Source organism: Mizuhopecten yessoensis, unplaced genomic scaffold, assembly GCF_002113885.1.
Source record: "Mizuhopecten yessoensis strain PY_sf001 unplaced genomic scaffold, ASM211388v2 scaffold8071, whole genome shotgun sequence".
Taxonomy (NCBI): domain Eukaryota; kingdom Metazoa; phylum Mollusca; class Bivalvia; order Pectinida; family Pectinidae; genus Mizuhopecten; species Mizuhopecten yessoensis.
In genome coordinates this window covers 1,377,010-1,380,801 of record NW_018407364.1, presented here as the reverse complement: position 1 = coordinate 1,380,801, position 3,792 = coordinate 1,377,010, and the positions used below count along the sequence as shown (strand labels likewise).

Sequence of the window (3,792 nt, the reverse complement as noted above, 5' to 3'; positions counted from 1 at the left end):
TCATTACAAATATCAAAACTGCACTCAATCTTATGGCTTTTTATCTTAGACGTAGTTATGCAACACATCGCATATATATCGCATCTTCATATATCCCTAAATTTGTATCAATTATTAAGAGAATCAGAAGTTATTTGACCTTTGACAACCATGAGACCTTGACTTTGGGCGTAACGACCTACAATAGTGGTACACAGCACACTGCCTTGGCATCGTTCATATATGTCTTTAATTTCATTGAGTTGTCTGCAAAGAATAGAAAGTTATGACCTAGACAATGAATTCGCCTCTTGGCCCCAATGTGACCTTGACCTTTGGTGTACAAACCGAAAGGTGGTACGCGAATCACTGCCTTGCCATAATATACATATCCCTTACAATTCATTGATATATCTTTAGAGATTCAGAAGTTAATATTCATTTTTTTTGCAGTATTCAATTTGTTTTAAATTCCAATCTATTTCAGACAGTAAACAGGTAATGTTATGATTTCTTGGAAGAATTGAAATCCTCCCAAACATTATCTTCGATACTATGAGACTAATTGTGAAATATGTCATCAGATATTACAGTATTCATATACACAAAGACTTACGCGTCACTTCTAGATCTGAAAAACGTCGTTGTTTGGGATTTATTCGACTGACTTCGTAATCTGAGTAGATCCCGACGTTGACAGGTTGGAGCTGGTAGAAACCCCCCTCGTGATAAAAGGTCCCGTACTGGAAAACAACCAACACAATGATGACTTACCGAGTAACTACAGTGCTGTACTAATTTTCAAGTAAAGAAAGATTAAAACATAAAAAACCAAATCACAAATGTTTTTTTTGCAAAAATAACATAGTTGTAACCATTTTATTAAATTTCAAACCTGAACGCGAATCAGAAAATCCCCGGTTTTGACCTACGACCGAAAGTGACGTAGCAGCGGTGACCCACACTCAGGTGAGCTCGGGCGGCCGTTGGAAAATTATAGCTAATCAAAACATCACCGTCACGTCCGTGATTAACAAAGAAAACACGCCGGTCTGTCGCTGTGGTTGCTTCTCACCTAGCCAACATTTGAAAAATACCCAGTGTCACCTGGCCAACATTTCAATCTTTACAACCTGAGTGAACCTCAGTTATAGTCTGTTTCAGATATACTAATCTCTATTATAATATTTCTATGTATACAGGTACAGGTAGATTTTAGGTAGGTAATACTGCTCACACTATTAAGTCTGTTTATCATGAATTTGAAAATATATCAGTCATTTTACCATGGCCAATGCACAAGTACAGGTTGACTTTTTAGAGAATGGTAGAGGTGGCTATTACCTACTTCATGCTGGCTACAAATTTTCTATACGGACAAGACGGGATAACCGTGTTTATTGGAGATGTGTTTTACGGCAGTGTCCAGCAACATTTATAACCCTGGATAACATCCCAGTTGTATTTGGGCACCAACATCACAACCATCCTCCTGATACTATTTCACTAGCAGCTGACTCATTCATTGTAAATGTCAAAAAGCGTTGTCGAGATGAAGTCAATGCTATCCCGGCAATATTTGAAGAGGAACTTGGCAATCTCCGTGACAGAGACTATGATGATGATGTTGAGGACATGATAAAAAAAANCAACCATCCTCCTGATACTATTTCACTAGCAGCTGACTCATTCATTGTAAATGTCAAAAAGCGTTGTTGAGATGAAGTCAATGTTATCCCGGCAATATTTGAAGAGGAACTTGGCAATCTCCGTGACAGAGACTATGATGATGAAGTTGAGGACATGATAAGAAAAATACCAACATTTGAAAGTCGCAAGTCCGCATTATACAGGAGTAGAGCTAAAGTGTTGCCAAAATTGCCACAACGACAGCAAGATATACAGCTGGACGACCTGTGGAAGGAAACGTCAGCTGGAGAGAGATTTTTATTGTCTGATGACACAAATCAACAAGGCCAGCGAATTATTATATTCGCTACTGATGACAATCTAAGAAAACTTTGTCAGGTAACAATCATGTACAGTGACGGAACATTTTATTCGTGTCCCGGATTGTTCAGCCAGTTATACACACTCCACGGTAGCGTCAGTGGAACTATGTTCCCTCTTGTGTTTGCACTGTTACCAAACAAAGCAGAACATACTTACATCAGGTTTTTCACCCTTTTGAGGGATGCTGTGCTTCAAATGAATTTGATGTTGGTACCAGAAGTAGCCATGTTGGACTTTGAAGTAGCTGCCCGAAACGCGATAAATGCTGTGTTCCCACTTACGACAGTGAAAGCCTGTTTTTTCCATTACACGCAATGCATTTGGAGAAAGACACAGGGATGTGGGTTAGCTGCGAGTTACAAACAGGAAGATGAACTGAGAAAGTTGGTAAGTGTAATTTCAAAAATGTATTGCATGTATGTTTTCCATTCCGTAAAGGTAAGAAGAGATGCTGTCCTACCCTTGGTTCCGACCCGACAAGTGGAAGACGTTTGGTTCAATGCTCTTGATGAAAACGAGGACAACAGCCCAGAGGTTACCCGTTTACCCATGTCACAGAAACGTGGGTGGAAGGACAGCAGCTGGACCTGTGGAACCACTATGACAACACAGGGCCTCATACGACTAATCATGTAGAAGGATGGCACAGTAAAGTAAACAGGATGTGCAAGCATGTACACCCGAACATTTATGCGATTGTGAAGTTGCTCCAGAAATTACAGGCTGCTGACGAGGTTAGGATGATTCAACTGTCTGCTGGAGGAAAATCACGACCAAGAAAGAAGAAGTATCGACGTTTGGATGAGCGCCTTACTCAGCTCAAGGACAGGTTCCAGAACGGACATATTAATGTGAACACGTATACTGATTCAGCATCCCACTTACTCCATTTAGACTGAGATAGTGTATGATATGGTCAACACGTGCATCTCAAAAAACTGTTTAGCTCAGGTCTTCAAGATTGACCCAAAATTTAGTGCTTTATATATGTCATATTTATATGTATTAATTGTCTTTTAGAGGTACATGCATTTTTTTAAGCCATAATAGTTCTTGAAATATGTATTTTTTTATGTGCAATATGCTTTTTATATAAGAATATGTTTTAGTGCCAAATATTGCTTTCAAATACTTGCTGTACTTTAATATCTATAATACCTATACTTGTTATAGGTAATGTATTTCATAGTATTTATGTTTGAATGTTAGGTAAATAAATAAATGATCAGTAACATATTATATAGTCTCAAGTTATCTACTTTTATGAGTTTGACTATAGCGATTACCTGTAATTAAGGCTATTGTTCTGCACTCAACACTAGTCTCACCTGGCCAACATGAAAATCTTACCTGTAGGTAACAAAAATACCAAATGTTGGCTAGGTGAGAAGACACCGTCGCGGTTACCGACCTGTGTTGCTCCAATACTACAGTTAATGTTTCATGCATTGTTTCTCTGCAAAGAGGCCTGATATTCACCGGCAATGAGTTGTGTTTGTGAGAAGAAAACGCAAAGATTGGGTGTCGACTCGTCACTCAGTGTTATGTAATAGCCTGAACGGGTAAATGCCTGATTAACGTTCATTAGTAACATAGGGGGGATATCATCACGTCGTCATCAAACGACGACAAAAGATGCTAGTGTGAATAACATCAGAAACCAGGGAAATACCAGATCAATGTAATGACTTTCTGAACCCCCACATTCAACGGTGGCGTACATTACAGGTTCCAGTGATTGGGTGAAATAAATCGTATGTGCGAGCGACATGACAGCTCGGCGTTATGAACAAACTGATT

The 3,792-nt window shown here is 39.0% G+C and overlaps 1 pseudogene; it reads left to right on the top strand.

Moving 5' to 3' along the window:
• Positions 1-1,782: 1,782 nt before the first annotated feature.
• LOC110454809 lies at positions 1,783-2,891 on the top strand (annotated as a pseudogene).
• The last annotated feature ends 901 nt before the right edge of the window (positions 2,892-3,792 follow it).